This window comes from Pteropus alecto, unplaced genomic scaffold, assembly GCF_000325575.1.
Source record: "Pteropus alecto unplaced genomic scaffold, ASM32557v1 scaffold166, whole genome shotgun sequence".
Lineage (NCBI taxonomy): Eukaryota > Metazoa > Chordata > Mammalia > Chiroptera > Pteropodidae > Pteropus > Pteropus alecto.
In genome coordinates, this window is record NW_006439757.1 from 3,932,736 (window position 1) to 3,957,053 (window position 24,318).

The 24,318-nt window shown below is 33.0% G+C and overlaps 1 protein-coding gene and 1 pseudogene across 4 annotated transcripts in view; both read left to right on the plus strand.

Annotated features, from left to right (window-relative positions):
- Positions 1-24,318, plus strand: part of GRIA2 (glutamate ionotropic receptor AMPA type subunit 2) — a 122,159-nt gene that overhangs the window by 29,869 nt on the left and 67,972 nt on the right. The gene's annotated exons all lie outside the window — the stretch shown is intronic.
- Positions 20,228-20,346, plus strand: LOC112483988 (annotated as a pseudogene).

Genomic DNA, 24,318 nt, shown 5'->3' on the forward strand with positions numbered 1-24,318 from the left:
TACTTCCAAACTCTCCCTGTAATATGATCATTAATTTATATATAAAACAAGGTGGAAATTACAAAAAATTTTCTTGACTAGTGTAAGATTACATTTTTAGCTTTCTATGGAACTAGTATGGCCAGGTTGCTAAGTGTTACTAAGTTTTGGCCAATGACATGAGAGAGAAAATGATACATCCAAATTCCAGGGTATGTTTTAAATGCAGAAGGTGTACTCTTCTTCCTCACTTTCTCACTTATACTGCTAGGATTGGGACACAGTGCTGAGTCATATCAACCATGTTGAATGGGGCAAAAAGCTTCAGATGGTAGACGCTTAGTTCCTAAATAATCACAGGGAATAGATCCATCATACCAGCCTTTGACTACTTACCTCTGGGTTGTTACGTGACAGAGAATTAAACTTTTATATTGGTTAAGTCACAGTATATGGGGTCTCTTTTACACAAAGCCATATTGTAATTAACAGTATTAATTTACAAATGATAGGTAGTCTGACATGACCAAAGTATGAGGAAGATCTATAGGAGAGAGAGTTGGAATAGAAAGATGAGGCCAGAAAGTGAAGACCTTGAAATGTCTTAACTGAGAAGATTTTATTGTTTTCCCTGCAATAGAACACCACAGATCACTTTTGAAAGGAGCAGGATGTGATCAAATTTGTGTGTTAGGGGAATAAAGTGTTTAAAACAAATTTTGAGGAAGAAAGACTGGACACTAAGACAATGAACTCTCTGTCGTAATCAAAGTAAATATAGGCTTATGACCACAACAGTAAAAAATAAGAATAAGAGAAATCTTCCAATGTGGAGATGGAACTGGCAGAATTGTGAAAGAATTTAAATTAGTAAGAGAGGGGTGTTTGTTAATAAAAAGAAGACAAAAAATAATCGTAATCAAAGACAATCTTTAACACATTTAAGTAACATGATAGAAATACAGTTTTAATGGTGTCATCTGGCAGTGAGGTATGAGGAATCCTTTTTAAATGTGTTCAGTTCTAATCAAGTTTAAGTGACAATTAGAAATACAAGTGGGGAGTAACAAAAGACTTAGAGGGGATGTCTATATGTGCTTCTCTCCCAAATAGGGACAGCAGTGGAAGACTTCCAAACAAAATGGACAAAGAGCATAAAGAGAACATAAAACACAATGATATTATAATGTTCTTTTAAATTATTTTAATGTTTCATTTCTCCTATAGGATATAGGAGGAATAAAACATAAGGTTCATATCATCTAGGAGCATTAAAGGGCCTGTGAGATAATATCCACAGAATGATAGGGCCATTGGTCATCTGGAACAATCCAATTTGTCATAACTAATTAAGGACATGCAAAGGGATAAAGTGACTTGTACAGGAGAGCTTCGTTAAAATGGCAAAGCACTCCCAATCTCAGAGTGATGGGTTATAATTTGATGCCCAGTTATTTGTAACTCCTCATGAATGTAGACTAAAGGCTTTTTCTTTTCCTTTTTCTTTCTTTTCATCTCTTTCTGCTTCAGAACCATTGGGACCTTGACAGCTTTTTAAGAATCAGTAATATTGAGGTTCAATTAGCAAAATGCCATAGCAATTGGCTTTTCATACTCTTCAATTGTATTGGATAAAATTATTTGAAGTAAAAAATTTAGTTTGTTCTCACAATTATTTTTTTAATCAAATAAATCATCTTCATAGTTTTTTCAGATTAAAAAACAAATGCCAAAAGAAAATTGTATTCCCGTTTCACAAGAAAAGCTGGGGCACTATGTGTGATGAATGACACTTTTGAAATAAACTGTAGATTTTCACAAGTACATTTCTTTTTCACATCATTAGTTCTTGCGTTGAAGTCGAGGCAGCAATTCAAACACCTAGTAGTCAAGGGCTCACTGATCTTTGAAAGAAATTAGACCTACTTTTTAAAGACACATTCACTCTTTCAAGCTCCAAAGCAGTAAAGATAAAATCTTCCTTTCGTGTGTGAAAGAGCAAAATAAATTCTGTGAAAAAAAAATAACAACCTCAGAGAGAGATTAAAGATTAGAAAGAAGAAAGCAGAAGATACATCTGAAAGCAGCACAGTACGGTAAAAAGACTTTTGGGCCTGGAATGAGAGAGTGATGGGTTCAATCTCAGTTTTTCTAGATCATGTAGCATCAGGAAAGTTAACTTCTCTGTGCCTCAATCTTCTCATTCATAAAATGAAAGTAACAATACTCATGTCAGTGCTTCCCTAAGGAAAAAAGGTCATAGTAGATGCTAAATAAATTTAGTTCAGCCATACAAGCTTTTTAAGAACTATTAATCTGATAACAAAGAATAATTATGAAGAAAAAATGTCTTTAAATTCTATTCAGCTGCCTTGATAATAGTTCAACTTTTATTCATTCACCCATTCACAAGGCAGAAATGTTTAAAAATTCAGAAAGTAACAAACATTATCAGGGACATCATATTAAGCCTTCCCCCCTAATCCATGAAAAATAACAGAAAATGTTTCATAAGTGAAAAAGAGTTGCTAATATTTTTCTTTTATTTCTGGAATCCATTCCAGGTCCTCCAAGATCTGCCTTTGAACTAAATCTTAATTGCTGTCCCAGACCCAGCTTAATTTCTTCCTCTTCAATGTCTATCTATATTCCAGATTATCATGTTTCCCTTCCCTGAAGTTGCAGCTCCCCTGGCTTATAATTATTTGATAATTCATCTACTTCTTTATACTATGACCTGCAATTTTTAAATTCATCTCATATTAATACTCAATATTTTAATATTTTACTTACATACTATACTAAAAAATTAATATTTAATGTATGATCATATTTAATTTGACAATGAACATGCCTATATGTACTTATTATAATATTCTTCGTAAAAACTCCAACATGTCCATGTAAGGAACTAAACTATAGTGTAACTTTTGTTTTAGTTCGTCTTGCTCTAGTCACCAGTCTTTATCTGGCATTTACTGACACTAACCTTTATCTGATAATTCTTTTGTTTTGTTTTCCTTGAATTATTTTGCTGTTTTCTTCCAATAGACTAAAACTACATTTCAAGATAACACAGGGGCATATGTTTCCTACATATAGTCATTGCATTCAGGGATATGATTAGTTTCATGATGTAGCTGATTTCTTTAAATTTGGATTAGTTTGTCAGTGGCTCCTATTAAAACCAGAAAAAAAAAAGGTTTTTAATTTTTAAAACTGTACTACAAAAACAATGCTTTCACAAAAATGTCTCTCTTAAGACACATAATGACCTGTAATTTCAATCCTATTTTATAGCGGATTATAGTACTAAGCATCAGAGAAATAAAAAAATTTACACAGCAAATTTAAATTTGGATCTCATGTCATTGGCCAAAACTTAGTAACACTTAGCAACCTGGCCATACTAGTTTCATAGAAAGTTAAAAATGTAATCTTACATGCATAGTTAAAACTGCAATTACTATAGAAGAAAGGGAAAAGTAGATAATGAGGGATAGCCAGGAGTCTTTCTCACATTCCCTGAGTGTTGTTGGTGGTAGAGTGCTTTTTCCCTCCTCTTTCTATTTCCCCTCCCCGTCTTTTCTCTTTCTCTTCTCCTCTCTCCCCCCTCCTTTTTCCTCTCCTGTTCTTTCTCTTCTTGGCTCCATGGCTTTTCTTATCATGTTCTCTGTTGAGATAGCCTTTCCTTCAGTTCCATCTCCATTGTTAAAATTCTTATTTGTTGTTCAGGACCAAGTCAAAAATCACACTTTTCAAGATTTTGTCATTTAAAATCAATCTATTTTCCTCCTGATTTTCTTTGGCACATAATGTTATGCTTCAATATCTTATATATTAGTTACATCTTTATATTCAGAATATGGGTATGTACTAAATCTTATTCAAAGTTTGGTTCTATTATATTTACTTACATTGTTTTGTGTATATTAAAATTTGATAAGTAAATATCTGGGCATCTAATATATTCTGGGTACTATTTTATTCATCTCATTTCACTCCATCAGAAAGGAAATCAATCAAACAAAAAATAACAGGACTCAAAAGTTAAGTAATTTGATTAAAATTATTCAGCTAGTAAATTGCAGGAAATAATCCAATTCACCAAATGACAAACTTGTCATACGCCACTTTGCTGAAAGATAATTTGTGCAAATAAGATTGGCTAAATTATTAATGTTTTTTAAGTTCATATTTTTTAGTTTCATGTTATTTCTTTTGCTTCGTATTTGTCAGTTTTGCTTAATCAAATATTATCTTTATATATTTGCTTTGTTCTGGTGTTTAATATATTTATTAAAAATGTGTCTTTTTTTTTTTTTTTTTTTGTAAAAGCAGTGTACTATCTTGTCTTTTTGTCCACCTGTGCCCTACCTGTCATGCTCATGTTTCTGATTCAATCTCTGGAAGACCTGAGGTTTTATAGAACTCCAAAAATTATTTTTTTTCTTTCCATTATACTATGCTATCTCATTGACTATATGCTTGAAAGTCTTGCTGAATTAATTTGAAACCCCTGCTACCATCTTGCTGGAAAATATAGCATCCTTTAACCATGTTGGATAATGGTATTTAATAACTTGTTAATTTTATGTGACCAAAAATGTCAATATTTTGATCTAATCTTAGAGACTAATATAAGTATCTAACTTGCATGAGTCACAGGTTTCTTGGGGGGCGAGGGAGGGCTCATTTGTGATCTTCACAAACAAGGTGACTTTGTGAGCATATTATCCAAGCTTTTGCATGAAAGCTTTTAGAAAACACCAACTCTGCACATCAAGCCGTAAAGCCATTGACTACTGTTTACCATCCCTTTAAATCCCTTTACATCTTTCTGTGTCCCTCACAGAAAGACCCTCACAGTCATATGCCGCTTAACGATGAGGCTATATCTTGAAATTTGTGTCCTTTGGTGATTTTGTCATTGTGCAAACATCAGAGAATGCACTTACACAAACCTAGATGGTATAATACACTACTATAATTGTATATGCTATACTTTATACTACTGGCAGCACAGAAGGTTTGTTTATACCAATGTCACCACAAATGTGAGTAATGTGTTTTGCTACAACATTACGAAGGCTACGATGTCTCTAGGCAACAAAAGTTTTTTAGCTCCATTATAATCTTATGGGACTACTAAAATATATGCGGTTTCATTGTTGACTTAGATGTGATTAGACGGTGCATATAATGGTAACTTTTGCTGCTGGATGGGCTCTATAACTTCAATTCCAGGCCCATACTGGTTTCTGGGCCAATCAAAACAAAGGGAAATTGGGAAGATGGTCATTACTTTTTGCTAAGCTTGGCGATGGGCTTCCAACAAAGTTATTCAGCTAATTCTCTCTGATACGTGGAAGGTGTTGAGAATGTACTCTAAGTGCCAAATGGTTTCTGAGCTATGATCTAGCCTTTCTCTAAACTATGCCCCTAATTTTGACCCAATTCACAGGACTAGGATCTATTCTAAGTACCATTTTATTGTCTGCCTTTTGTTTTGCCTCCAAACAAATCTCTTAGTATATATCAATCTTTCACTGACCATTGGCGACACAATATACATAATTTATATTGATCTCCCTCTTTATCCCTCTCTCATTAACCTCTCAAAAAAAGACACAATTCAAAGATACAGAAATTACCATAAACAACTTCTTAGGGAAATCTTTCCATTTCTATTTTCCATTTACGGTATACTTCCAAAATGATTTCTCATTGGTTAAAGTTATTTAAGTTGGACCAAAAAAAAAAAAAGAGAGGGAGAGAAAGAAAGAAATATAAAACCAATTCCCAATAGCAACCTAAGTACAATATTGTATAAAAGATAGATAATATAAGCTGTTATTTATTTATTCTACAGTAGTTAACACATGGCTACTTAAAATGTGACTTTTCTGGTTGTCATTTAAATTTGTCAAGGTAAGCTAAGAATAGCAAGATTTCCATAAACTAGGTCACAATCTTACACAGTTATTTTCTTTGAACGAAGAAGCAGAAAATATATCACATTAAACTCTTCAATTCGAAGTAGTTGATATTTTACCCATGTTTCTTCCAAAGCCTTTTTTCTGCTTCTTTCATTCCCTGGTGAATGCCCAAAGCAATAAGCAGACACTAATATTTTACTTTGAGGGTGACTGCTTCATATTTGCTTTATAGAAATTACAAATACTTAGACTGCTTTGAATGAAATAATTTCTACATTTTTGGATGTCTCCATTTGGAGAGTTCTCTCTGTAGTAGCTCAAGTATTTTATAAGTGGTTTAAGAGCTTAATATGCCAAATAATCTATTTGCATTCCTGTTGCTGTTTAAAGAATGCAGACCTCATATACGACAATTTTATTCCATTTAATCGGAGTTAATTCAGAAAATATAGTCAACCAGGTGGTATCAAAGGGTTTTGCTACTTCTGAAGAGATTAGCATATAAACACATTACGACATATGGTTAAAGATTCATTTACAGGTGTGGCAGCTTCAGCATATTGTTGCTCTACATCAATTTAATAGTATGTTGGATTAGCTGACTTGGCAGAGGTATTCATCTGCCCCCAAAAATATCTACACAGTATAGATCCAGTGAGTATTTAATATAATTGCAACAAATTTAATAGTCCTACAGTCTCACTAGAGACTCAAAGAGGTGAAATTCCCTTCTCTAGGGGAGTCAAGGTCAGAGGTGCTGATCTTTCCAATGGGAACTGCCACTCAAAAGTCCTTGAATTATTAAAATTGATTTTATTTTTCTTTTCTAATATTTTCCTCTTTTCGCCTTTCCCACTTTTGAAATTTACTATTACAAAAAAAAGAGGAAATATTTACATCTCTTTTAGTGGTGAAATATATTAATAAAGAAAGATAGAATAGTTTTAATGGCCCTAAATGGAAATATCTGAATGAAAGACCATAAATCCAAGAACCACTTTAGAAAATGCATCATGTATTGATTTTTTGGAGCTGCATACCGGTTTATGAGTCTACAAAAAATTGATTGAGTGATGTATTTGCTACTGTAACAAGTTACCACAACTTAATGGTTTAAAACACCACAGATTTATTATCTTACAGTTCTAGAGGTCAGAAGACTGAAATTCGTTCCAATGAACTAAATTAAAATCAAAACGTAAGCAAGGCTGCGTTCCCTTTTGGAAGCTCTAGGGAAAAATCCACTTCCTTGCTTTGTCCATCTTCTAGATGCCATTTGTACTCCCTGGCTTGTGTCCCTCCATCTTCAAATTCAGCAGTGGCAGATTGAGTCTTTCTCACACTGCTCTCACATTTCTCAAATTGTATCACTCTGGCATAATCTCTCTTCTGCATTCATTTCCCACTTACAAAGAACCTTGTTATTACACTGGGATACCTGATTAATTCAGAATAATCTGCCCATCTCAAAATCACATGATTAAGCAAACTGAATTTCATTTGCTATGTAACCTAACAAATTCACTGATTCTTGGAAATTAGGATATGAAATCTCTAGGGGACCATGATTCTGCCTACTACAGGTGATAGTGACATTAAAGAACAAGAAAGAGAGAAAGAGCAATTGGGGGAGCATTTTATAAACTATATAAATGCCTAACCAATGTAATGTATACTTGAAACTAATAATTTTTTTTTTTTTTAAAGCAAGGTGTGAAGAAAAAAAATTAGTCAGGAATATAGCATGCTAGTTCAAGCTCTGCAGTCAATTAGCAAGGGGAACTCAAAAAAGCTATTTAGGTTTGCAGTTTCTCTTTTTAATAAAGAAATACTATAATAAATAAGTAACATTCACTGGGAGCTTCTGATATGCCATTCACTTTTATACATGTATGATCCCATTTAATCATCAAAACAAAATTACCCCCACTTTACTGGAGGCACAGAGAATTTATGCAACATGTTCCTGCTCATTCATTAGTTAAGTGGACAGGCACGATTTCACTCATCTACTCTGGCCTAACAGCTCAGAAGCTTTTAACCATCAGGCTACAATAAGATCATAATAATTTATCTTTTCACATCTTTATTAGTTAAATCAGTCAATAAATATTAATTGAGGGCCCACTGGGTGACTACAAACTCTGGTAGGCATTGGTGGTGAATAAGCAAAAGACAGGTTCTGTCTCTGTGAGCTGGAGTATAGTTAAGATGCAATATAGACATTTATTCCTATAATTTATTATCGCTCCTGATTTTGAAGGTTTACTGCTATCAGCTGGGCAGTTCTTCTGCTCCATGTAAATTCAGCTGGGCTTCATGCCGCTAGAAAATCTAAAACGACTCACTTTTATGACTGCTGGTTGATGCTGGCTGTTGGTTGGGAGCTCGCCATGTGAGTCGGGCTTCTAATTGCTTGATGGCTGCATTCCAAGGAGTGTCCCAAGAATGAATGTTTTAAGAGGGAGGAAGCAGATGCTGCCAGTGTTCTTACAGACTAGGTCAGGGATTTACACACCATTATTTCTGCTGTGTGCTATTGGCTAAGCTGCCACAGCGTGAATTCACATTCAAGAGGACAAATATATTTCAATCTTTTATGGGGAGAGTGACCAAAAAGCTGTGGCCAACTTCAGTCCGTCACAGACTAGAACATGGAAAGCAAGTTTTATGAGATGATGCTGAGAGATGAAATCAGTGGCCAAATTATGCAAAGCCTCATAGGGATTTGGGGATCTAAAATAACAGCACAGGAAGATTTTAGATAGGTCTAAACAGGAAAATTAGAGCATAATCGAGAATTAAATTATGAATAAGATCACTTTGGCTGCAATATGGAGAATGGAGTGAAACTCCAGGATAGTAATGATAGTGACTTGGACTGGGCAGGTAGGTAGGGATGAAAGGAAGTCAGATATGCATGATATTTTGAAGGCATATTGGCCAAGACATGGTGATTGATTCCATGTGGAAGATGAAGTAGATGAATACAGGATATGCTTTCTATCTTGAGCAACTTAGAGTGTTATTTATTGCATTAGCTCACAATGAAAGAGAAGAAATCATGAAGGGAAAATGATGAGCTCAGTTTTGGAAAATTCATTGAACTTAAAGGCCCATGAAACATCCAACTGAAGTTGTCTAGAAAGCAACTGGATATACGGTCTGGGATTCAGGAGTAAGAACCATGTTGGAGATAGAGATTTTGTCATTTTCTGCATGGGCATAATTGGAAGTATGACTATGAATGAATGAAGGTGCCTAAAGAGAGAATGTGAGTTGAAAAGAAAAGTATGCTTTGGACAGAATTCTGAGGAAAACCAACATATAATGTTCAGAGAGCAGGCAAAAGGTCAAAGAAAACTGAGATGAAGCATTCAGAGAGGTAGGAAGAAATGCTTAAAGAGTGTGGTTTCAAAGAAGGCAAGTAAAAGCAGTTTCAAATAGGTTTTGTAGAGTCTCTGTGGAATGGTGTTGAGAGATCAAGAGGTTCGTGGGATAGCGCAACAGGAATGTCACTGGAGATGCTGGCAGATGTGTTTGGTAAGAGTGAGTTTGGCTGACCCACTGGAGGGGGCTAATAAATGATTGGAAGTTATGTGTAGGCCATGAATCTAGAGATCTTTGGCTGTAGAAGAGAGGTAGGGGTGGAAGAGTATGAGATGTTAGTAGGTACGTTGTTTTTTAAGACTCGAACAAGAGACGGAACCAGTTAAAAAAATAAAAAGTTGAAAATCTAGGAAGAAGAGGATGCTAGTTTTGTGCTAAAAAATATTTTAAGAACTTTTTTGAATCTTAAGTGTGGAAATATTGTGGACAACAAATTGCTAATACTGTAAGGAGTTATAAGCATTTTCTCAATTATTTGTTCCTTTTATTATAAACCTATTAATAATATTATAAGCATATTTGTCATTTAATGCTGTTATTCATATCATTCTAATTAACATTAAAGACATTTTAAATTGCATATGCTAAAAATTTAAGATAAGAAGATGCCTCTGACTTGAAAAAATAGAAGTGATCTTTTTTTCCCCTCTTTCTTTAGAGCTTTAAGAAATAGACATAGTGCATTTGTCCTTGGGATTTCTTTGCAATGTCCTTTATGAGAGTAGAGACTATCTTCAAATCAGAATTTTTAACTTTAGAAACACTTTCCTTTAAATTCTTCTTGACATGGCTGAATAACAAGTTTCTGGATTCCTTTGAAATTTTAGGACTTTGAAACTGAAACTGTCTTGATTCTTGAATTTTTTACTTAATGCATTTAAAAGAACTTTTTGTATGAAGAGCCAGAGTGTTGAAAGGAGAGATGATCAAAGTTTATAAAGCCGAGGAGAGAATAAACATGAACTTATTCACCAAATTTTGTAATATTAGAATTAGATGATGCCCCTTGAAGTGCAAAGATAGCAGTTTAGGAAAAATCAAAAGAAATATAACTTTTGACAGTCTGTTTTAAATTAATGAAATATTAACCAAAGAGGTGAGACAACATGAAAATACAAGTAGATTAAAGTGATTCATGAATGAGACTGGTCTATAATATTTTTTGTTGTTCAAGGTTAGAGTTAATGTTTGGCATATGACCTCATATAGTTTCACAATATTGTTCTTCTACATGACTCAGATGACAATTTACACATGGCCTAAGGAGAACTATGTTTTTTCTAATATGGGATTGGTATTTCATATGTTTTCATGTATTAAAAGTTAATAGTATAAAATATAACTAATAAGTAGACCTACTGACTATGTTAGAATCTCTGTTCTGTGACTTACTCAATGTGTGTTCTTGGGCAGGTTACTTAGCCTTATGTCTTAATATCCTCATAGTGAAAATAATAGTATCTACCTTACAATGCTTTCAGGAAATATTAAAATAAATATCTCAGCATAAGAACTTGATGTCTTGGTTGTTACTGTTGTTATACCAAGATACTGTAGTAATGGTTTTGTTGAAATGGCATTTTCAGTACAACAAAGCAATTCTAAATTGAACTCAGTACTTCTATAGAAATCATAGGGAAGGGCGCTAAAACGCCAGGAAAAATTAACTTTTTAAGAAAAATTATGATTTGTCTTGTGAATAATCAAGTTTGTTAATCTAATAGACAGTATTTAGTATTTAGCTATTTAATTCAATTTTATTCTACCTTAGTAATTATTCAGTTTTACATTTAGGGCATACTTTTTTCCTAGAATATAAATTTTCTTAGTAATTACCTTTGATAAAAATTAGAAAGAAAGAAAATAATTTATAACCAAGTGATGAAAAAAATTGTATAATAGACACATAAGTAGTTTCTTTTTTTCAGTTTGGAAAATATGGGTGTGAGTATGGGTTAGAGAGAAGTAGAACAAAAGTACATCGTGTGAAATCCTATACACTATGTCCGTATACATGTATGTATGCATCTGTGCTATGCACACAAACACATATATACACACACCTATACACATATATAATGTAAATTATAGCTTAGTGATGACAGTGGTGGGGAAAATGGAGGGTTCAATTACGATGATTCTTTTCTCTCTTCACTCTTTGAATCAACATTTTTATTCCATCTGATGCCACACAGGAAAGGGGATGAAAGTTAAAGTGTGGAAGACAGAGAGAAACATTGCTAGCATCAAGGAAGCCAGGCCAAAATTAAGTTCCTTTACATGGAAGAAAGAGAAGGATGAAGCTCCACAGCCAACTGTATGACCTAAGTATGCTCTGGGTAGACAGAAGTAACAATAAGCTGTTTATTAATTAAAGTCCGTCCCATTTATCCTACTTCCGAAATGGGTCTGAGAAACAATAATTTATTCTGAATGTCAGAATTTGAAGGAACTAAGAAATTATCTAGTAAAATCCATTCATCTTATAAATTAATAAACTTATGCCATGAAAATTTAAGAAACTTAGCTAAGATCTCATAGTCAATTAAGAGCTGAAGCAATAGTACAATCCTAGATTCCTGACTGGCCTGAACTGCCATTGTTGTCACTATTATAGCTTCTTCTGAGGCACAAAATGAAGTTCTAATTCATCTTTTCTTTTTTTTCTTTTCTTAGCAGTAGATTTATACAACTCTAGGTGGTTTCATATTTAACAATTATAGTATCCTTCAGATAGTAAATCAAGAATTATTTGGCATTTCGTTTTCTTGAAAGACAGTTATAGAATCCTTAACTATTTTGAAACGTAAATTTAAAAATATCTATTAAATTTCACATATTTAAAAATAATTTATATTTGGATCTACAATCTTTATGTGGTATGAGTATTTTTTCTACTAAAATAGATATTACATGATATACTTTTGAGCTTTCCTTTTTGCTCATTTAAAAGGATCTTGAAGAGTGGGCCTATCAAGTGTTTATAAATGAATTCATATTTTTCTTATAATTAGAATTGCTTTATTGTAATATCTGACTTTTCCCATTAAAGGCGGCTTTTTAAGTTACGCTATTTAAAGTGATTTCAATCAAGTTTCCCTTAAGTATAAAATCTTTTCATGATTAATTCAAATAGTGCTCTTTTAATTTGTATAACTTTTAAATTTAAGCATGATATTGGGTTTTGTGAATGAGGGTCAGAACTCCCTCTAGCTGAGGAGACTTAGATTGAGCTCATATTGATGGTGATGGTGGTAATGACGATAACAGTGATGATGATGGATGATGATGATATCACATACATTAAATGCTCTTTTTTTCCCCATGAAAAAAATGTTTCTACTTATTTGGGTGTAAACTATTTCAAGTGCTTCTGTCCTTTCTCTGCCTGTGCCTTTTCAGAAACTTGGCACTTATTCCATGTAATGAGTATTTGGGAGGCACCTGGAAAGTTTGGTATTCCAAAAGCCAACAGGCCATTAGCTTCAAGGTATTGGCTCATACTGAGAACATACCACCTGGCAGGCTCCACAGCTGTGCTTTCAGCTTTCTCTTTGGCATGGAACTCAAGGTGCTCAGTTTGTGTTTGAAATTTTTGAATATTTAAAATGTGTCAGAGATTAAGTCATATTTTCCTTAATTATTAAGATATCTTAAAGAGTATTTATTTTATTCACCAGTTCAAGATTCTTAAACCTTTTCTGATCATCTATTCTAGGTCATTTCCTGTGCTAGGAGTTGCATTTAACTCATAATCTGGCTGGAAAAGCATGCAAGTGAACTGATTATTAGACTATGGCATGTGATGTTCACCCCTATAGTAAAGGGTAACAAAGAGTCAGGGTCATTGGTACTTAGAGCGGATGTCAGGAAAGAGCCCAGAATGGAAGTGAAGCATTAAGGTTGGTCTTAGAGGATGGCTAGGAATTAGTCTGAAGTGTAGTCAGGGAATTGGATGCATGGGGAATCAGAAGGTTTGGGAATTCCATTTGTGGGTTGAAAGAACATTATACGTCATGGAAACTGTAATATGTTTTTCTTTTGGAATATATACTTTAAAAATGAACTGTTCATTTACATGAGATATTTTTATTTTCAAGCATTAAGCAAACTCAGTTCATTAAAAGAGATATTTGATTTATTTTCATGAAACCTAAACATATTAGAATATAAGGACATAGACTGTTTACCACTGGCTAGCACTAGGAAGTTGCTATGCTCTGTCATTGCAGATACCTTTGCTACTAGAAGGAATGCTTTTTGGAAGCCTTGTTGTCTGCAAATTAAACAGTAAATTTGTTGTAGACTAAAAAAAATTCAAACTTTCATAACATGGTGAGTCAATCATCTATGAGCTTTTTGTTATTTTATGTACTCAGACGTCATAACATCCCTGTGATGTAGCTAATGTTATTTACAAATAAGGAATCAGAATGGTACAGAGAGGGTAAATGGCTGATCAAATCAAATAGTCATGAATAATAAATTCAGACATCAAACACAGATTACAAATTAGGTACTACTTTCATCAAGTCAGAGTTTTACATTTGGAAATCCAGCATGCTCTGGTCTTTCTATGTTTCCTCTAAATTCGACTTGCAAATTAAACAGGCCTCTTTTCAGGTGATCTCTGTCCTGTACCTTCTTAAAAGCAACCAAAAGATACAAGCTGACACTTTCAGCATTTTGTCTCAAAATGTTCTTAGTCAGACTTACAAGTTTGTTTGGCACATTTTCAATCTTCCAGTTTGTTACAGGTGAACAATTTTGTCATTGCTTTCACCAAAAGAACACATGGATGTCTATCTTTCCAGTGTCCAATAGCAGTTTTCGTCTTCTTTTTTCTTTTTTCTTCTTTCTTCTTCTTCCTCTTCTTCCTCTTCCTCCTCCTCCTCCTTCTTCTTTTTTGCCTCTGTTAAATGTTTGTCATTCCTCCACTCTTTATTAACATGTTGTCTCCTTTCTGATTTTCTATCTCCTGCCCATTACCTAGTCCCCAAGTCAATGCTACATTTTCTAGGCTTTTGTTATAATACCCGCCAATTTCTGTTTCAGTTGCTACATAATAAACTACCCCAAAACTTAGCTCTAAAAAAAACCCAACAACAACACATATTCCACCTGAAATTCTGTGGATTGGCTAGGAAGTTCTTTTGCTGGTCTTGCTTGGGCTTGACCATGTGAGCATATTCAGCTGGAGGGTGAGTCAGGACTAACACCACTAGGATGGCTGAAATGCCTGGGCCTCTCTTCATGAAGTCTTTCAACTTTAAGGAGGCAAACATGCACTTCTCAATGTTAGGATAGTGGTCTAGAATTCAAGCCCTAATGTAAAAGTACTTATCAAACCTCTGCTTGTTTCTCACTTGCTGATGTCAACTTGGTTAGATTAGCTAATCTAACCCTTCAGGGTGAAAGGCAACTAGTCAAGCTTGTGGATACTAGGAGATATGAATTACTGTGGACATGAATAAAACAGTTTACCATAATTCTTATATCATAGTCTCCTTTTTCTATTAAGCAGTAAGGAATAGGTCATTTTAAAGGAAGATTCTAAAAAAAGAATATCTTTACAGGTAAGACAGTTTTGAGGAATTATAAGGACTTGGCAACAGGATTTAGGGAAAGTTTAAGAATAAAGGCAATGAGGAGGTATTGATATGGATTTTCAAGGGCTTGATGAAAGTCGATGCAAGGATGATATGAGGTTGAGATGAACAGAAATGAAGCAGAGGGACACAAGTAGGTATTAGGGGCTTGTGCTTTGGATCTAGGAGGGATGAGAAAGATGTGGCTTTATCCTGAGCCACTTTAGTAGCAGTAATTTTGGGGATCGGCTCTGCTTCAGACAGAAAATATATTACTGAAAAATTTTTAAAATTCAAAATAAGCTATCACAACTACTGTCCCTCCATATGTCTGTATCAGAACAACACTCATTTTTTTTTTTTTCCTGGCAAAATTTACCAACACGCTCATTGTCCTGGGCCCAGAAAATATGTGTGAATTGAGACTCAAAAGAGAATGCACTGATTTCACAAAAAAAAGATATCAAAACAGACTGGGTCAACAACTTCATTCACTTGCATACAGTTTGCTAGAATACATTTAAGGTGCTCTCTTTTACAACCTCAAATATATATTAGAGAAATACCCTAGCAAAACCAGGGTTTTATTTTTATTGTGAGCAGTGGTGTTTAGACCACTGAAAGATCTACGATTGAGACTTTTTATGTACTACATATCTAAGCTCTCCTAAGATCCCAGAATCTCTTCCAAGTTGTAAGAGCCACTCAAAGGGAATGCTGTATTGATTCAATTTTGTTTCTGCCCAATACAGTGATGACGGCAACATAAAGTTTGGGCTTGTCAGACTTTGTAGCTTTGCAGATGAGGGTAAGGTCCTGGCTGAGGGAAAAGATGGTGTTGTGTTTCCAGGAGCAGAGGCAAATCTCCTCGCTGAATCAGCAGAGGCCTGAAATGTTAGGCCTATATTAAATGTGACAAATGCCCACGAAGGAAATTACAATGATTAAAGTGCTATCATCTAAGTATTAAATTATTTACAATATAGGAATTATAAATATATTGATGAGTCTTTAGCTTAATTAAATTAAATAAACCTTTAATAAGTAAAAATAATTTATTTGGTGCAAAAAAAACATCTGAATCACTGGCATTATATGTACAGGAGATATGTCTATTACATCTTAGCCAATTTATTGTATGTGGGAATAAAACTTTCTAGTGTCTTTAATGCTATTTACTGTATTCTACTATATCCTAATTATGTGACTTTTGTTTTACATATATATATTAACTTACCCTCTTATTTTTTAGTTTTAACCTTTGATTTTAACAGTTATTAGAAATTAGTTTTCTTTTTGAAGTAAATTAAGACACTCTCACAAGTATTTTTAAATAGAAAATCAGAGAAATTTTTAGTTGTAAAATAGGGATAATAATATTTGTTCTATTACCCTATGATTCTATTATAAGATCAAAGAGATACTAATTATGAAATCCTTTTCCAACCATGAAGGTTGAGTCATTAATTAATAATTAATAACCTACTTTTTTGTGATTAATACCCATTCTTGGATGATTCTGGAGAGTTTTTAATATTGTGGCATTAATATAACAAATTTATATTTAGTAGAAAACATAGAGATTTCTGGAGAAAAGTGGACCTCAGATTTCTAAGACAAAGGCATCTTGACATTTATCATTTTAACTATTTGCAAGTGGAATGACCCAGAAATCACTTGATAAGACATAATTCAAAATTTTTCTGAAGAATAAGTTTGAGAGAAATTGTTGCATAAAAGGAGAACTGGGCCAGCTAGTGCACTTAATTAAGGAGCAAGTTTCTTTATTGAGACTGAAAAAAAAAAAAAAAAACCCACTAATTAGGACACTGCAAGTGAAATTAAACTTTCTCTATTCAGACTTTTAGTGGATTTACATTTCATATGATGTGTCTTCTGTTCCTCATCTGATCCTAAGTGACTTTCTCTAGGTTTTTTATATCCCCGGATCTCTAAAGCATCCATTATTCATTTAAATCATTTTACTAAACATATCTGACCTACAAAAAGTTATACAGCATATATTACAGCAAACATGTAGACAGCAGTCAGCTCAAGAAATAAAGTGTTAATAATAAGGTTGAAATGCCTGAGCCCCATCTGCTATAGCATGCCTTCAATATAGCTATTATCTCAAATTTAATATTTATCTTTTCTACAGATTTCATATTTTTACCACTCATGTGTTTACTCTTAAAAAGAGTATAGTTTTTAAAAGAATATTATGCAAGCAAATTACCCATCTGCTATAACTTGTTTTTCTCTTAAGAGTATGTTTTAAGATTTATTCTTGTGGTTTTAGATGAAAACAATAAAAATAAATAAATAAAAATAATTGTTTTCACTGCTGTGTATCATTCTATTAGACATACCACAGTTTGGAGTGGCTTGTTGAAGAATGTTTGTTTTGGTTGTACAAAAAATGAGGCCATGAGTATTTTACATAATGTCTATTCGTATGCATTCCTCAGCATGTCAGGGCACATGCCTAAGAAAGGAAGTGCTGCTAGTATGTGCTTCTTTATAGAATCTTGCCCAATAGTTGTCTAAAATGGTTGTATCAGTTTATAAACTTTCTATTAGTATCTGAGTTCTTGTTTTTATATAATATCAATTCTTCGTATCATCAGACTTTTCACTTTTGCCAATTTGTAGACTCTTAATGAACTTTTCCCTGATTTTCAGTGTGGTTGAGCATTTTAAAATTTTTGAATGAGCCTTCTGTGTCCCTTTTTAAATGAATGTCTGTTCACATATACAATAGGTCTATATATTAAGAATATATATTAGAAAATAATTTTTAAAAAAGGCTGCAGAGATTATTTTTTTCCTAATACCTGTTTGATTTAGGATACCTGTCAGTACTCTGGAATTCATTTTTTGCATCTATTGCAGTGTGTTTCCCAGGATTTTTTTGTGTGACATTTCTAGTTGGTTCCTAATAGTCTGGTTTCAAATTCTAGCTCCACACCACTAACCATGTAAACTTGGGAAACTTAACCTTGGTCTTCATGTCAGTTGTTGGGACAGTTAAATGACTTGATACATGTAAGCCCTAAGAAGAGTTCCTGACATATAATCACATAATGTCATACCTAGGTGTTAATTATTAATTCAAAGAATAATAGTCATTTAGAGATCAGAAGCACTGTACTTCCAAAGCTTTTTGAAATTTTTTCTTTACAGCATTCAATTTAAGTGTAGATTCTGGTTATACAATGACAACAATAAATAGTACATAATTCAGCACACCAATTATTCTACAGGAAATTTTGTCTTATAAAAATACTATATAATTTTACAAATAATTTGACAAATTGTTATCAAATCAGCATATCATAACATTTGGCCCAATGCTGCTTAATAATTCTTTGAGAACATGAAGTATATTAGGTGAAAGAAAGTTGCACTTACACACACACATATATAATTTCCTTCAATATTATTCATCTTGTCCTGGACACTGTAAGATTAGCATTCATAAAAATCATCTTTGGTTGGTTACCTCATTGCTTTCTACCATGTTACCCCAGAAGGGACAATTTCACAGGAAGAGAACAGCAGTTTTGTATACATATTGGTTCAGAAGGTATGCCCTAGTTTGCCTCACTGTGGTGCTAAGACTTACTTTGTATTGTTCCCATTGATAATTGATCCGTGTCATCCTGATTGAAGAATGACGTGTCCTATAATTCTGTTCTTGAAAATTTTTGAAATCGGAACATATTCTTTGCTTCTTTGAGAAATTATTGTAGGAGCTCTGGTTCTCCCCAGGTTGTTTGTTTTCACGACATAATCTATTAGGGATCTGGCAACTATCTAGTGGCTATGAAAAAGGCAAGCAACCAAACTGAGTAGTTTAGACTCTAGTAGAGATTTTCACTGTTGCTTTATGTTTTTGCCATTTGCATTTAATTTAATAATCTTTAAATTGCCAAATCTTTAATGTACTCTGTGATTTATGTGCAAAATTACATGTTTTCCCAAGAACAAGACATCTATTTATTTAGATATCTTTGAAATGATGGCTTTAACCGAATTCTTATGTTCTATTTTCAGTAATTATATGCTGAAATAACTTATAGTGTAAGCACAATATATACACATATTAATTTTTTTGCAATTATCTATAATCTACTCATTTCTATTTTTCTTCAGCTTTGTCCTTCATAGAAATTAAGTAGTTGTTGCAATATTAATTTACAATGAGTTTTTGTGCTCTTTCCCAAATACCTCCGTTTTAGCTATTTATTTATTGTCTGCTTTCTTTCATCCTCCAGGATGGTTTTGCTCCATCTTTAGTCCTTTACTAAGGGAGAATTATTGCTTGGCCAATTATTTTTCCTTTGTTTTGTTGCACCTATGGTATGCTGTGAATAGGGTACGAGTAATTAATAGAACCAAATTAATAATGACTAAATATTTAATGTTATGTAACTTGCATGATGTTTTCTCCTTTTTTTTTTTTTTTCATTCTTTATGGACCACACAGTAAAGTGAAGTACAAAGTTGAACCGATCATTCATATAATATATGGGTGTTTTATAAGTATATTTTGGGAAAGAATTATGGACTGTTCAATTATATACATTGATCAAATGTATCAGATACTTATTCAAATTCTCACTCAATTTGTATTGCGTGGATACCAGATTAATGCTATATTTTCAATTTATTGCTTTAGGAAATATAACAGAAATACAAAAGTAAGGAAATAATTTCTCATTGTGGAATGGTCCAAAGATGAGTTGAGTAAAATTCATACAAAAATAACAGCTTTTTCACATAAAAAATCCAAGAGAATCAACCAAAAAGCTCATAGAACTGATAAGTGTTCACTATGATCATTGGATATAAACTTATCATTTGAAAGTCAATATCTTTCCTTGGTACTAGCAATATCTAAAATAGAAAATATGAATAAAAAATATCTGACAACAATAGTAATAAAGCCACAAAAATCTAGTGATAAACTGATAAGAAGTTTGCTAGATATGAATAGAAGTGTAAAACTTTACAGAAAATCAGAAATTGGTTCTGAGCTAAAACGAACTGGCTATAAAGTTAATGTTGTAAATGTTAATCTTTGCCAATTAATTTGTATTTTAATCCAATCCTAAATAAAATTTGGAAGAAAAAAAAGGTAAATTAATAGGTAGAAAAGCTTTGCAAAAAGACACTGCAAGCAATAGTTATTTCTAAAAAGGCAAAGTAATTAACACCTATTTCCTTCTTCAGAAATAGACCCAAGCACAAATAGAAATTTAGCATATAATAAAGGTGACACTTAAAATTAAGAGGAAATCAATGAAATTAAATTAAAGGTGTTGGGTCTATGGCCATGCTACCCTGAACAAGCCTGATGCCATCTGATCTTGGAAGCTAAGCAGGGTCAGGCCTGGTTAGTACTTGGATGGGAAACCACCTAGGAAGACCAAGTGCTGTAGGCATAAAAAAAATAAAAATAAAAAAAATAAGAGACTGTAAGCTGACAAGGTCCTCTCAATCTGTGAGGTCAACCAAAGGTTGTCTCACTTAAAAAAAATAAAAATAAATAAAATATTGGAAAATTTAATATCTATGTGAAAACAAAGTAGATTTCTACTTTGTATAAAATGCAAATATAAATATTAGAAGAATTAATTATAAAAAGGGTTGTATGAAATCAACATAAAATCATATTTAAAATTCTTAGGATGGGGAAATTCTTATTACACAAGACACAAAATCTAGGAGTCATCAAGAAAAGATTGATAATTTGATTAAAAATGTCATAAACAAAGTAAAAGACAAAAGAAAGAAGAAGACATATAAGCTTTACATATACAGAAGATTAAACATTGAAATTTAAATAATAGTAAAAAAAATGTGTAAAGTATAGGAATCGATGAAAGGAAAATATAAAAATAAATGTACTTTTTTACAGATGACAAAAATCCAAATTTTCTGTTTATCAGTAAGAAGTATAGTACAATGGCTAAAAGAATAGAATCTGAAGTCAGGCCGTCTGGGTTTGACACCCACTGTCATTTTCCAGTGTGATCTCAGAATATTTCTTGTTTTCAAGTTTTTCCATCTGTAAAATGTGGATAATATTGGGAACCATACGAATATAATTAGTTTTAAGAGTTAATACATGAAAAATTCTAAGGATAATGCCTTCTTTTACAAGAGTACAAAAATCTAAGTTTCTATTACTAAAACAACAATGAAATGCTATTTTCACATATTAAATTAAGAGAAAAAGGTGAAAATATCCACTATTGGTGGAAAACATAAAAAAAGAATAAGAGTTTATCTTATTCTATTAATGGGAATGTGAATTGGTACACTGTCTCTGGATGATCATTTGATAGCATCATTAACATTTTATCCGGCATGACATCCAACCAAGCAAATCTACTTTTAATAATCGTCCTGCAGAGATATGAGCATAAGTGCACACAGATAAGTGTGTACCGACACGTTTGCTGAAGGCTTGTTTGTAGTAGCAAAATTCATGACAATTTAAATATCTCAGTTAGAGAATGTTAATGAAATAATGATACAACCAAAATCAGGGAATACTAAGTAATGGTTTAAATGAATGAACTAAGTCTATATCAACACGGTAATTTCTTTGTTATATGTCAAATGAAGTTACAAGACAATTGTCCTATAGTCTCCTTAATCAAAAATGTAATGAAAACAGAAGCAAACAAAATCAACTCTAACTAGAACTATGAGTGTGCAAATATCATGCCAAATGGTTGTTATCAGTGGCTGCCTGTGGGAAGAGGATGCAGCAAAAGGAAATTATAGCTTTTTAATGAATATGCTTGTTTAAAAATGTGTTGAGTTTATTCTCGCAATTTTTGAATTATAAATGTTTTATTTATGTCATTAAGGTAAATGTAAGGGCCAAAAAATGAATTACTAATCTTTTCTTGAGGGAATTCTTTTCATACCATTAATTCTATCGTGGCCTCTTATTGAAGGGGGTGTGACAATGAAGCAGGCAGGCCCTCTGGACAACATTAACTTGCCATGATCCATAACTAAATATTAGATCTGTTTTTACCAGGAAAAATGCATCAAGTGTGAGTCCATCATGCTAAAGTTAATTCCTCCAGTTACTTATCAATTTAGAGATGTATGCTAATGGTCCAGTACATTTCTTAGTATATTTACATAATTTTTGTTATATGATATTTGATCTTTTTCTCTTTTAATTCACTTATATGAGTTAACATATAAGTGCTGAGGCATTTGAGTAGAAACCCTCTCTCTTAGCAACCAAAGGGATAAGCAAGCAAGTCCTGTGATAGCTTCAGAAACTTTAAGCCATACACAAGCAAGAGGGATATCATATCTAATTTGAGAACACCCAGACAAGTAAGGCAATAAAGCTCTGTCGTTTTTTTGCATGCCACTTAGAAAAAATTCTTTTAAGCAAAAATCTTCTTGGTACTTTAAAATGTTTCAATTATGCTTTTAAAAGTAGCTTTTATCTCAGAAGATAAAATGTTTATTTGTACCGAAATATTATCTATATTTGGTAAAAACACAGTCCTTCAGTTCTATACGTTCTAATTACATTCTGATAAGAGATCAGACATTTCTTTAAGCATCAAGATGAAGAGTGGCTGGGGAGCTTAAGGCATCCATGGCCTGCTAAACATGGAGATAAAGGTGAAGTAGAAAAATAAAAAATTGAAGGAGGAAAAGGGGCAAGTGGAAAGAATAAGAAATATAAAAATGAAGAGAGAAAGAAAGAAAGACTAATAAAACATGAAGAGAATGGTAGAATTTAATCTGTGAAAATCTATTGTATCTCACATACTCATTTCACATGAGTAAGAATATGATGAATAATAAATATGCACTACCTGACATTTTGTATAATTTCTGTCTTTGATATTTGGCCGTTACATGCCCAAGTTTGAGCTCGATGGGACCTCTGAGGGCACTGAGACATTTGAAAGCTGCAGTTTGCCAGAAGTGCACAGCTGGCTGGTGTCACAACCGGGATTAGACACCAGGCCTCCGGACATTCGGCCTGGCACTCATCATCCACAACATTCAAATCGCGTCAGGGAATGCAGTGTCCAGAACTTACATAGAGCATAAGTCGAGCAAGAATTTGCAGAGGATAGAACTATGTATTTATGAGAAGGAAATACATGTCCAAGGGAAGAAGAATGGGACTGTATTTTGTGAAATAGCATCTTGTATAAACGGAGGTAATTCTCTTTCACTTACGTGTCCAGAACTCATCATTAAAATTCACATGAGAGTTATTGCCTATTACTGCCAGTTCTACTATTGCCTGCTCTCCCAGATGATGAATGAAGCCAGAATAAATGTTATAGATTTTTTTAAGGCTGCATATAACATGGGCAACAGCAATAAACTTAGACATTTCACCTCACTCAGCAAATGTAATGCGAAGGTCAGGAAGGATAAATGTTTGTTAGAGGGAAAGAAAAATGTATTACTACAACTTCATAGTCTTCTACTGAGTGATGATGCATCACATTTAATATTTGTATGAAAAATGGGATCAAAATGTATGCAAAGGAGAAGTAATTTATCATAGTAAAGATTTGTGGCAGGGCTATAGGGAAAACCATCAGTAAGGCAATTTATAGAAAATGTCATTGTGAATGTTTAGTATTCTTCACATTTTCTTTGAATCATATAATGTTCCATTCAATAGCTACATACTGAATGTCTATGCTAAGAACTGTGCTGGGCTCCGAGTAACAGGATTGGACAGAGCAAAGGATAGGTTTTCAAAGTGATGAGTTTTGTGAGAGATGCTAAAATGTCAGTTCCCAAGTGGGAAATCCTTCCATTCAATAGAGGAAGAGAAGGTGCCCCAATAGATATATGAACTTTAAAATAATCTCATTAATGGAAAGTAAATAGTTTTACTCCATTTCATTATGAGAACAGCATATCGTAATTACCTACATATTCCAAGAATAAAAGAATTACCATTCCATTTTTAACATTCTTCTCAGTTTTTACATGGAAACCAAATATTATATTTACCATATGTTACAAAAATTACATTTTTAAGGGAATAAATGTTGCTTATGACAAGTTTACAGGCTTGAACAAGTCCATTGAATTAGAGAAATAGGACACTTGAGATTGTGAGAATGCCTAAGGATATTTTCAAGTCCCAAATGTGTTACTGAACATATGTGCAAGATGAAGATGTTTACCTCTTTTATTTAGGTTTCCATTTGCATCCTGCTCTATGTATTATTTTAGCTTAGGAACTTCACCTCTCGGTACAATTTCTCCACATATAAAATACATTTTGAAAGCTTAAAATAATAAAACTTCACAAACATTCTGAATATTGTATTCTCATAATTATGATTGTGTTTTTTTTCCTATTATGAGAACAGATAAACTAAATTTCACAGGTG